This window comes from Urocitellus parryii, chromosome 11 (genome assembly GCF_045843805.1).
Source record: "Urocitellus parryii isolate mUroPar1 chromosome 11, mUroPar1.hap1, whole genome shotgun sequence".
In the NCBI taxonomy this organism is placed as follows: domain Eukaryota; kingdom Metazoa; phylum Chordata; class Mammalia; order Rodentia; family Sciuridae; genus Urocitellus; species Urocitellus parryii.
Window position 1 is genome coordinate 108,167,223 of NC_135541.1, and position 12,626 is coordinate 108,179,848.

General features: G+C 41.4%; 1 non-coding gene across 1 annotated transcript; it reads right to left on the reverse strand.

The window, feature by feature from the left end:
* Positions 1–8,213: 8,213 nt before the first annotated feature.
* Trnaa-agc (transfer RNA alanine (anticodon AGC)) lies at positions 8,214–8,285 on the reverse strand. The gene has a single exon. It is a non-coding gene; the product is annotated as a tRNA-Ala (tRNA).
* Positions 8,286–12,626: the final 4,341 nt, after the last annotated feature.

Here is a 12,626-nt window from a genome sequence, read left to right on the forward strand (position 1 = left end):
GTTGATGGGTTCCTAGGCTGGTTCCATATCTTGGCTGTTGTGAATTGTGCTACTAATGTAGCTGCATGAAAATCTTGACCTTTATATAAAGGTCAGGCAGTTTGAATAATCTTTTGTTGGGTGAACTAGCGATTGTCTCCAGGTGCAAGGCAAGGAGTCCATATACCATCCAGACCCATCACACTTCTTTTTGAGGGAGTTGCTAGACTGGTTTTCCAGGTGTTGTGTAGACACAGTGCACTCGGATTGCAGCAATGCATTTGACAGATACAATCTGAATCCCTGAGGATGAGATATATCCATGACAAGGGCTAAAGGCAGCCAAGTCAGGTAGATGAGCAACTGATTGGATGCAGAGTACTAATGAATGGATTGACGTTGATTTCGATAAAGGATCTTTCACACCATGAGTTTCTGGCCTCCGTCTTGCCTTGTTAAGCATTTTTATTAATGTCTTGGATGAAGACAGTGATAGCCTGGTGATAGAATTTGTGGGTGACACAAAGCTGGAAAGGATAGCTAATACATTGGACAGCAGAATCGCAATACAAAAAAGATTTGACAGACTGAAACAATGGACCAGATCTAACAAGATTATGCTTAATGGGGATGAATGTAAAGTCTTACACTTGGTTAAAATAAACAAGCAAATAGGATGGAATAAGCAGCAGATGGGGGAGTTGTGGCTTGATAGTAGCCTGCGTGAAAATAATAGAGATGTTTCAGCTGATTATAAGCTTAACATGAATCACGAGGGCTCTATAAGCTTGGAGTATAATGGACATGTGGCCGCAGAATACAAGAGAGGTGACAAACCTTTTGTACTCCAAGATGATGCCCATGGGGGCTGGTAGAAAGGGGGGCGGTGTTATGATCCCTGTCTTCATATGTGTAACAAGCTTAGATCATCTCTCCCTGGGGGCCAGGAGGCCGGAGCCATGGCCCATGGGGTGAATTATAAAGAAGCCTGTTTGGACTGCAACTCGCCTGGACTTTCTAATCATTAGAGCACTCTGACAGTGAACTGGCATCTCAGCAGGGCATGGGGCCCCAGGACTGGGTAAAGTTGTCAGAACAAACACTGGACCAGGTCACTCCGGCCTCCTCATTCCACAGAGGGGTTCTGTGCTGACATCTCGACCAGAGAGTCTGGGCATTTTTAGGTACAAAGGACATTCTAGCGGTTTTCAATGCATTGTGTTTCAGAGATGAATTGCGATCATCTGCTTTTCTCCAGGAAGTTGTTTGGTTGGGTTTGGGTTTGGGTTTTTTTGGAGTTTGTGCTTTTCACTTTCATTTCTCAGGGATCTGTGAAGTATGGGCTCTTCTCTGCTCACCTAACAAACGTTCCTCAACAGCGGTCCCAAACCCACTGTGGAAGGACTCAAGGAACCTACAGGAAAGCAAACAAAAAAAAAAATACTCTCCACTTCACTGTGGTGTGTCTGTCTTCTCTCTTTCAGTCACCTCTTCTGACCCAACTTTTAATACTGTCAGGATTGAACCTATACCCGACAGCATTTGGTTCCATCTTCCTCTTCCCAGAGCTTTCTAAATAGTTTCTAAATAGTTTCCTCTGTTTTGCCATGGTCTGGTGAAAGAGAAAACTGTTACATGAAAAATCAGAATTAGAAGCAGAAGATGAGTAAATAGGTTCAGAGCAAGGAGCTGAGGACATATTCCATCCATAAATGACTTCCTGTGATCTATAATACATGGCCTTTGGTCTGTCCATTTTGATTGCTTAGAGATCTCCTTCTGACCCTCTTCCAAAATTCTGGAGTATATTCTGTCTTCATTTTGGATAATTAAGATCTGTGGACCTGTGGACCCATTTATAAACTGTTTTAACATTTTAGCTTCCCCCGTTAAGGGAAGAAACAATGACCAGCAATGTGGCTGACATTCCATTCTGCACCCAGCTAGAGAATCCATTAGAATGGCTCCTACCACTCACTCGGTGATGGAGAAATCAGGGCTGCCCAGTGTAATGAGACGACACCAGACATCATAAGCGAACATGCTTGCGACAGTAGCCGACAGTCCCAGGCTGCCATCGTGTTTTCCAAGGAAACCGGAACCATCTTAATCATGCCTGCCAGGGAAGAAATTCTCTTCTCTCTCTCTCTCTCTCTTTTTTTTCCCCAAGACATATTTCCCCAGTATCATTTAAACATATTAAATCACTGTTAGTACGCAGAGTGGGCATCATGTTAGCATAAGATCTAATCAGAGCGCGTCTGCAGGTCTCCAAAGGCTTTATTCTTTTTGTCTCTTTCCTCTGTTTTCTTGTTAGACTGAAGAGCCTTTTTTGACATCCTCATTTGTTCTGCTGTGTAATAGCATGGGATCTCTCAGAGCTGTCGACATCTGCTCCACTCTAGAGAGCTGCAGAACCAAGCCAGCAGAGCAATAATAATTATGCCCGAATGGGCTGAAAAGGATACAGGAGACGAGGAGGAAGACAAGAAAAAATACGCCCAGGCCATCGTGTTCTAGCCTGTGAGTGTGTGCGTGGGTGAGTGTGTGTGTGTGCATGCACAGGTACTGAGGCTATACACTTCCTTGTGTGCATTGGAGACACAAATCATTTTTCTGAGAGTGGTAGGCTGGAGATTGGTGAGACTCGGAGTCCTCCAAATTTCCTAGCCCTTCCTCCTTCCCCAGAAGGCTATTCTTAACATGGGTGCTGCTCTCCATGTGTGCAATAATGGTTTGCAGGACACTGAAGAGAGGAGCCTTTCTCCTCCTGTCCTTGATGCTTGCATGCAGCCGGGTAAGGAAGGCTGCAGATGTGTCTTCTTTGCTGGATGCCACTCTCTGGGGCTAAATTAGGCACAATGGGAATATGTTGTAGTCTTCCTGATTGTCAAGACACTGGTTATCAAATAACGAGTCTACCGGCCTTATACTAATATTCGAAACAGCAGCTGGCATCTATTGAATGCCTAATGTTTACCAGGCACTGTGTATGCCCTTCGTGTGTATTATCATTCATCCTTCAAGACCTCTGCAAGCTAGGAGTTTCTATTATTCCCACTTTAAGATGAAAAAAAATTAGGATTAGCCCATATTCCCAGAGGCCCTGCTTGCACATTAAGAGAACCTGGTTTCTCAATCCTGGGGTTATACAAGAACAAAAGACTTGTCATGTCATTCCTCTGTGATTCTTCAGTAAAGCAGCCAGGCTGCTCAGTGACATACTTACTCAGTTCCAAGAAACAACTCATTAGTTCAATGAAGATAATCGAAGTAAAACAAGACCCCCAAATCACAGAGCCCAGATTTTTTTTTATGCTGGGATAAGAGACTATTTTGCAGAAACTAAGCATCTTATCTAGGCCCTGTTTCTTGAGGTCAGTCAGGGCCCTGAGTGAGTCGCCTCTGCCTGAGTCTCAATCCTGAATAACAACATTTCAATGGCCCTCAGCAAAGGTAGGAAGTAGATGAGGCTCATCATGGAGAGCATATCCTGCCCTCTTGTGCCTTCCACCTCCCCCAATCTGATTCCCATTCTAGCACTGCTTCATAACTTAAACCATAGCACTCTCCTAACATCCCTTACCTCTTTAGGACTTCAACTTAGAAGGCCTAGTGATTCATACTCTAAAATGAGCCTTCTTGAAAAGATTCATTGCAACTAGAAAACATACCTAAAGTGGGTCCAAGTGTTCTATCTCCTGTGGTGGCATCTTAAGCTTCCTGGAGCTAATAAGATAGCTGGGAAAAATCTCTGTAAGTCAGCTTTACATCACTGTGACAAAACACCAGAGATAAACAACCTAAAAGGAGGAGAGGTCTATTTCAGATATTTCAGTACATGGTTACTTGGCCCTGTTGCTTTGGGCCCATCGTAGCACAGTACTTCATGGTGGGAGTGTGTGGCAGAGGAGGTCTGTTCACTTCACATGGCCAAGAATAGAGAGACAGGAAGAGGCCAGGGTTCCCCTCAAAAGCACATCCCACAGTGACCCTCCTTCTACTAGGCCCCACCTCCTAGTGAAAGGTTTCACCACCTTCCCATAGCAGCACGACCTGGTGACCGAGCGTTTAACTAATGGGCACTTGGAGGACATTCAGGATCCCAACTATAACGGTTCCCATGGTATTTTTATCATCCTGCTCCTATAGAAATAGGAAGGAGCCCGTTGGCACCTACTTGTTTGGCTGGATCATGGTGGGGATGGAATAACAAGAAACAGAGATATAGAACTTTGCACAGGGCTCATGCCCGGGACTTGACAGCCAAGTTTTGCATGGGAAACATTTCACAAAGTTCACATGAGACACTCAATGAGGCTTTAGGGGTGAAAGGGAGGAAAAGACTGATCTAAACAATTAAAAGAAAAAAAAGGAAGCAGGATCACTCTGGGGGTGGGGGGGGACCTAGAGCTAAGGGCAGTGGGGGGCGGGGGGATGGCAACACCATGTCTGTCAGCAGCTGTGCTGCTGAAAGTCACCCAACAGGAAGATCAGGCAGCCAGCGAGATGGAAACTGCCAGGGCAATAAAGCGTCAGGAGAGCCAGGGTTGATTTGTACTGCAGAGAAAACTGGAGCACACCTGAGACCAAGGAGTCGTTGGTCCCTGGCCACATGACCCGAGCATCAGCACACATATTGTCAGGCCCAACTTGGTCCAGAATTAACATTAATGAACATCAACGATCACACCATGCTTCTAAACGGTACTCACATGATCACAAGGGGTCCCCGGGTGAAATGCACTCAGCTAACCAAGACATGTGACGTGTTCCAGGAATCTTTGGGGGGGTTGGTCTTTCAATGCAATAAAGACCTTTCTACCTCCCTAGAAAGTTCTACACCGTACAAGGACTCTAACAACAAATGAGGAGTTCAAAAGGTCTTGGCGTTGGGATTGTGGCTCAGTGGCCATGTGAGGCGCTGGGTTCGATCCTCAGCACCACATGAAAATAAATATATAAAAAAAAATTAAAAATAAAGGAATTCATAAGGTCTTTGGAAAACTCTACATTGCCTTCCTGAGTTAGTCATGTAGATCCAGCAGATGAGTTAGAAAAATGCATTCAGGGTCCCTCCCCTGGCCTCTGCATCAAGATAGAGAGGCCTTTGAGACTCTCAGGGTGAGTGGACACCGTGCCTGTGTTCTCTGTATTGGGAGGTGTACAGGTGTGTGCAAAGCAGCCCCTGATATCCTCCCTCGTAGCCAAAGGCCACTGCCTGGCTCAAGTCCATCCAGATCAGCAAATCTGCATAGTGGATCTCTGTGGGGACTGCTGCTCTTGATTTAATTAATAGTTTGTTTGTTTGCATAAATTTCCTCAGGAAGGACTATTAGCACATCAGGACGATGTTAAAAAGTATCCTCAGTAATGATAGAGTAAATGCAAACCTAGTTTATCACTTTTGTCAGTTTTAACAAACACCACTCTGATGTGCTAACCTTTCCCAGGGAGGCACTCTGCGTAAGTCAATAACCAGCCACTCTTGGAGAGTTAAGGCAAGGGCAGCTCATGAACTAGCCAACATAACTTCTAGATGTGCATATGTTTTTTAATTCCAAAAATTCTGAAAAAATGCTAGAAATCCGTGCTTGACTTTTCTTTCCTCCTTCTCTCCAGGGAAAATCTCTTGCTGAAAACCTGCCAGAGCAGACTACTTTTCTTGGCATCTCAAGGGATCATTTTGGAAAATGTTTTGAGAACACTAATTTTCATAACACTCTGGGGAAAGAAAAAAAAAGAGCCATTTTTACAAAGTTAAGGGTTTCTGTACACCCCGTTTCAGCCTTACCTCTCAAAGAAAAGAGGGAGAAAGTCAAATCTCCTTTAATGTGTGGGAGCCACCCGAGGTTCAAATCAAGAAAGAAAATGTTCCTGAAGGTAGAAAGCCTAGAATGAGAGACTCTGGGAGAGCTCCTCAGCGGCTTGGGACACCCCAAGGCTCAGGTTACCAACGACCCGCGGCTGAGGATAGAGGAGCTCAGTGGTAGAGTTGTCTAGCACATGCAAAGTCCTGGGTTGGATCCCCAGCACTGCAAAAAATGAACACAGCAAACAACCAAAGCCCGTATCATGTAAGCTTTCGGTAGAATTGTATTGGAGAATTTTATCTCCAAAAGTATACTGTGCAAAATCCCTCCAATCCTTTCTAGCAGCTAAGGTCTGGGGGCTATTTTCAATAACTAAACTTTAACTCCTTTAGTTTTAAAAAAATTATTTATTTTAGTCCTGTAAATCAAGCCTTGTTTTCTGAGACAGAAGATACTGAACATAATTTAAATTTTTTTTTAATGGTCATCAGTCAGCAAGTATGACCCTGGTCGCGTATTACTTGGAACATGGAGAAGTAAGTTCAGAAATTACTAAAACATCATTAAGGCAACCAGAAAGACTTCTGAAATAGAAGGAGGTTATTTTCATTTGCATCTCCTACATCTGTTTCCACTTCTTCTTATCCAGACTCTGATTATGTCTGGCATTCCTCCCCAAGGAAGCTCCTGTGCCTGTGGGGAACCCTCCCCAAACCCTGCCTCCCACCTGACCCTGCCCTAGAGGGGACTGCTTCAGTCATCTCAGCCCACACTGGTGGTTGGTTCCAAAATGATCATGTGATAGCTCAGGCAAACGAGGTGCTGGGAAAAAGTTTCTGGTTCCTCAGAGATGCCACAGGAAGAGTCTCTCTGGACTTTGCTGTTCCTGGCTGTGAGGTCAACTGCTACAGCTGTCCTACTCCTGGGCCGAGGATAAAGCTGTAAGTAGGAAGAGGACAGAGTGGGGAGAACTGAAGTAGTTAGGGGTCTAAGTCCCCAACCCCATCATCCTTGAAGCTTGACATTCCTCTGGACTTCAGTTTTGTCAGCCATACGTGATCTGATCTCAGGCCAGTTTCAGTGCCTGTTACTTGCACATAACAGATTCTTAAATAGAAGTTCTCAATAACTAAGAACTTCTAAATAGAACTAATAATGAAGATGAAAAAAAATGTCTATATGAAGAACAAATGTAGCATGAACTACTGGGTGAAAAGGTGAGAAACTGAATTTTGATATGACTAAGCACTTCTTCAGTGTAAATAACCAAGCTGTGAAACAGTTCAGCACCGAACTTGGAGCAAGGCATTGTCACCATCCAGGATAGTTTGAAAAGGATCAGGTAAATTAACATGTTAGGATCAGGTATGACTGTGGCCGTACCCAGCCTCAGCATAGGACTTTTTGAAAAGAATGAAGTAGATGCAACCAGTTTAAAATGGCTTTCCAGAGGCCTGGACAAGAAACCAGAGACTGTTCTAGAAGCTTTAAGAATAATAATATAGTTCCAAATGGAGGTCCAAGGACTGGACAATGGCCAGTGTAATTTGTAGAAGGCAGGTTCCGTTTAGTGAATAAATAAAAGTGGAAGAATTCAAGGAATTGGCAAAGGGCTTCTTCCCCATCTGAAGTGGTTCCCCAAATGCCTGATGTTTGGATTATGTTAACACAGGAATATTTAACAAGAGATGAAAAAGTTTAAATGCAAATTTCCATTGGAACACTAATGTGGTACTAAAAATCTGGCCACTCAAAAGGGAACACGAGTTTACTTTCTGTCTCATTAGCCCCTGGATATAAAATTTCTGAGGCCAAGGTTATTTGTGTCTTATACATTGCCTTATTCCTGGCTGAGGAAATGGTGCCTAATTCACAATATATGCAAAATAAGCATTTGTGCATGAACAAAATGAATCACACATATCTGAGTTTTTTAAATCAAATTTATTGTTGTTCTTGTTGATGAAACTTTATTTTATTTATTTATTTGTATGTGGTGCTGAGAATCAAACCCAGTGCCTCATACGTGCTAGACTGCTGTCTTTTTCTACTCTAACATCTATCAGGTGGTATCAGAATAGCTGCAGGCACTTTGGGGTGCTGGATAAGGCAAGTGGAATTGGAGATGTATTATTTTGGGTTTAGTGGTATTTATTTATGTGATTCCTAGTCACTTGTATGGGTAAAGATTTCAATGCATTCTGTTGTAGGAATGGTTTTCATCAAAATTCCATGCACTCACTATGGAAACTCACCTGGTATTATTCCACAGAGTGACCCATCTACATCTTATATCACAATTGAATATTTCACAGACTCTAGTAGAAGAGAATCAAAGTTTGAAATGGATGAATCCAGAAGCTAGTCTGTGAAAAATTCTTTCCAATCAATTCTAACAGAGGATTTATTTAATTTATTTATTGATTTCGTGCTGGGAATCGAACCCAGGGTCTTGTGCATGCTAGGCACACACTCTACCACTGAGCTACACCCCTAGCCCCAGGAGATTTAATTTTTATGGACACCTAATCAAAACAGAGTTTTTCCCAATTGGGAATACATATGAAGATACAGCAGTTCATTATTGTGTTTCTGTAGCATAAAATAAAATTATTTTTTATGGATTTGCACTTAAAGGTGACAGAATTATTCTGACACCTAGAATAAACTACCTAACCAAAAAAAAAAATCATTCCCAAAGTGGGAAATTATTGAGAGATAAGTTGCTAACATAAATAACAAATAGAGCCTTAGATTAATTATCCAATCAACGAAGAAGAGTGCATTCTAAGAACATATTTGAAAAATACTGAAGTTGCTTTATAATATGGCAACAATATTCATACAAAGATAAAATAAGGGCTGCGGTGGTAACTTGGTGGTACATTGTATGCTTGCCATGTGTGAGATCCTGGGTTCCATCTCCAATGCCACCACAGGAAAAAGAAAGAAAGAAAATATAATTATTCACAATGTACCCCTTTGACAAAAATCAGTTAGTAGTTAGTGCCATCATTCAAAGCGTATTTAAGATCAGACACTGAACAACAACAATGACAAATTGGAAATGTTCTGAAATCTTATAATTCAAATATGACAAAAATTTGGTAGATGTTTCTCCAAACTGACTGTCATCCTAAACATTTGTGTGTGTGTAATGATACCAATGATGAGCTACGAAGCTCACAGATGGTTTTCTAAATTATGAATAAAAATCCAAATTCTATCAGTCATGCTATAGGAAAGACTGATTCATTTTTGTACTTTCTTGACAAGATATATTATGAAAATCTTTGTCATATGATGAGGTAATCTTCCATTATAGACTCAAAAAGTGAAGGGAAAATTATGCAGGGCTGTCAGGAAAGTAATAAAAGTATTAAGTAATAAAAGTATTACAGAATTTTTTGTTTTGGTTTGGATTTTGTGATGCTTGTGGTATTTAAATATTTTTAAATGTATAATTTACAGGAATTTCTTTCCACATTCAAAATACTCAGAGCTTAATTTTATATAAGTGATTTTGTCTTTTTCTTTGAAAAAAGCCTCCAATGATATGAGTGTCAGATGCCAAAAGTAATCATTTATTAAGAGGAAAAGATCTGGGATCTATCTCTGCTTTCTCATTCCAGCTCTGGATGGATTAAACCATCGCTCAGATTTGGAAACACACATCACACACACTAAAATACAAACAAAATTTCTAAAATGGATGAAATGAGCTACAATAGATTTTTCACATTCTCGTTCTTTCCTAAGTAGCACAGAGATGCTGACACGCCTCTGGTTTGGTGGTGGAGTGGCAGGTCTGTGCTGGGGGTTGGAAGGTAGCTAATGTTTCCAGAATTCAGAAGCCCTCTTAGGGTTTGGAAAGTAAAAAAGTAAAGGAGAATCACTGCTTCTCTCAGTCTGTTTGGGTTGAAGGAATAAAATACGATAAACTAAGTGGCCACTTAGTATTAGCCACTGTGTATTTATCACAGTTCTGGGGCCTGGAAAGTCAAAGGTCAAGTGGCCAGCAGATTCAGGGTCCATTGAGGGCCCACTTCCTTGTTTCTAGGCGTCCCCACACAAAAAGTGGAGTTCCTTTTAATAGTTTTTCTGAAATTAAATGAAGCTGTAAGAATTAAATGGTGAGGGCCATTTTAAAGAGTAAATGTGCTTAATAATAGATGTTCTGTAAATGTTCACTTCCTTCTGAAATATATAGAGCAGGGTATCCATTTAGGCAAAGAATGTAAATTTGTTCTGGTCATAAATGCCAATGCGTTTTTATCTTCCAAGGCCGGACTATTTGGGTTATGTTTCGCTTTTTTTTTTTTTTTTGCCTTACCCTACAGCCAATGCTAAATAGGACAATGACATATATGTGCAATTTACAAAAGGAGAAACAAGAGTGTTTGGCAGCACAGCAAAAAGTGTTTAACATGGTTGGTCATCAAACACAGCTTAAGCAGTCGGAAACGTTTCATTCTCAGGCTGGCAAAGATCACTCTCTGTGGGTAAGAGGGAAAGAAGAGGGCATGTCCACAACAGGACACGTAGAATTCAAATTGGTGCACTGTTTTAGAGACCACTTTCAAAGTAGCCCTTCCCCTGCCCCCCCAAAAAACATATAAAAATATTTGTCCTGCATTTAAAGCTAAACACATGTCTACTCTGTGACCTACTAATTCTAATTCTAGTCAGTATCTACCCTGTGATCTTAAACTTGATATGAATAGAGCCTCAGTGTCTTTTTTTTGTTTCTGACTTCTTAATGTCGGTGGGATTCGTCCCACTGTTGTGTTCAGTAGTAGCCCATTCTTCTCGTTGCTGTGGTGTGTTCCATTTTTAATAGACTATTCTAATTAATTTCATTTTAAAAGACATTTAGGCTATTATGAATGAAGCTGCCATCAATATTCTTAAACATATCTTCTAGAGTTCATATGCTTATAGAAAGAGCAAGTCAACCAAATGACATTAATATTTAATGATGTATTTGGTTAAAATAGTGTCTCTGTGTAGACATATGACACCTATATACAGGCTTATGCTTAAATCTGATGAGTAGGATTAGAGGTGGGTTTCCTTTTCTTTCTCTTATTTTTAACAGTGTCTGCCACAGTATAAATTTTAGTGTTCCATTCGTCTGAGACACTGGCTAAGAGTCATAGGTTACCAGCACTAACTTAACTGTCCTTGGGTATCTGTGTAAGGGGTTGTCACTTCCTCCTTTAAGGAGCAACTAGAACATTGCTATAGATAGGGTGACAAACACATCAGTTATTGACAGACACATTCAGTTATCTGCAAAATGTCATCTGGATCAGGGACACTCATTCTGAGAACCAGGTTTCAGAATTATTTTGCAGATGCATCAAATTCCAATTGTTACTGACAGCCACAAGGACACCCTTGTGAGTGTCCCTCAGAGAAGCTTGAAGGTCCAGGTTCTGCACCATTCCTTGTCACTATTTGAGACCTACACAGAAGAGAAAGTTAGGGCATGGCTGACTGTCTTTATTAGGTTTTCTTCCTATAAACTACGAAAATCTACTGCACAGTTGAGTTTCAGTTTCATTTTTTTTCATTGCATCTCCTCTTTCCTTTATTTTTGCTTCCTTGTTTTCCATTTCTGTTTTTACCCTTTTGTAACAACGTTCACGTCCAGAGCCTCTTTGGTGCTCCCTTCCGCCCCTCACCAACCACCCCACCTCCTCTCCTCTCTCCCTCCTTCTTTCCCTTTCTCTTCCTCCTCGTCTCTCTTGAGACAGGTCTAGTGGCCTGGTTGCCATCTGCTGCCTTTTTTTTTTATGAGGTTGAGATCAGATGGCATCTAATCGATCGTCATGGTCTCCATGGTTACCAGGGTGACAGAGTACTTGGGAGAGACACATTCTCCAGCCTGGGGCTGTCAGACCATTCCTGAGAGGGGGAAAGAAAATAAAACCTCTTCCATCATATTTACACATTTACATCTTTCTCAAATGCAGTGAAACACAGGCCCTGTTCGTATTTTACATAGCTACTCAGTGGCTTGAGGGTGGGGAATGCAATGTGTGTGTGTGTGTGTGTGTGTGTGTGTGTGTGTGTTTTCTTTCTACATACATATATTTTAAAAATACACAAGGACAGCTGTAAAGATTTTTTTTAACCTGAGAACTCCACCCCCATACAGATGGATCATCACCTTATTTAGTTGCCCTTTTTCATGTTTGAGAAATAATCTAATCATTCTAATAAGTGGTCATTCTTCCAATAAACCACAGTGTCGTTTTAAAACTCACAATTGACAATTATTTGCTTCAGAAAAAGAAATGTCTCCTTACACCATTACCAGTACTTTAACCTTTGGTTAGGATCAATGGTAATGTAAATGTTAGTTGTCCTTTGGTCAGGAATTATTTATAATACGGGAAGCAGTTCTTCCCATGAAGAGCAGCCACAAAAGGTGAAATCTGAGGAACATGACCACATTCTTAATGCAAAATGTGCCTGACCACAACCGGGGTCCATCAGGCTGTTCTGCCTAGGGGTGGGCCAACTCAGAAGAGACACCCAGGCCTTACTCTAATGGAATATGACGGTGTTGACAGCCCAGGTCTGGTTGAAAGAAAAAGACCTTGATATTGAGGATAGGTAACTAATGAAACAGAGACTAGATTTTGGAGTAACTCAGAGACAAGAAAACCGAACCATCATCACACCACTAAATAAAGTTCAGACTGTAAAAGGAAGACTGTCCTTGATGTATTCACATACACTAGATGTTAGACCTGGATGACTGGGGGCTACAGGCTGCTTTACTTCCTTTCTGGTAATATATTACATTTCATAACACTTATTAGA